Source organism: Lacerta agilis, chromosome 6 (genome assembly GCF_009819535.1).
Source record: "Lacerta agilis isolate rLacAgi1 chromosome 6, rLacAgi1.pri, whole genome shotgun sequence".
NCBI classification, from domain to species: Eukaryota; Metazoa; Chordata; class Lepidosauria; order Squamata; family Lacertidae; genus Lacerta; species Lacerta agilis.
The window spans coordinates 73235002-73235394 of record NC_046317.1 but is presented as its reverse complement, the minus strand read 5'-3'; positions in this window follow the sequence as shown (position 1 = coordinate 73235394).

The window sequence follows — 393 nt, the reverse complement described above, 5'->3', positions numbered from 1 at the left end:
TCAGGGAGTGACAGTTAATAGACACCTCCACTTAAGATAAGACCCCAATTCTCTAATGGCTCCTGCTTCTCGGTTCTTGCAGCCAGCACGCCTCGTTTGCGTGAATCGTGGTTTGCCTTTCGCTGCTGCCTTTCTGCTGCCGCGGAGCCGAGCTTTTTCAAGTCGCAGGGAGTGGGTGCTCTGATGTCTTACTTAGGGGGTTTCTGCGGCATACTCAGCCGCCAGCAGTGAAACCAAAACCCCACCTCCTCCTCCCTGCCTCTTTCCACTCGCTTCTGATCTTGGCAATGGTACAGGCAACATAGGGAGGGGGGTGGGAAGGAAGCCCCTTTGAGAGCTGCGTCTCCCCCCCCCCCTCGCTGATAAACCACTTGGTACGCTCTGCCTGAAGTC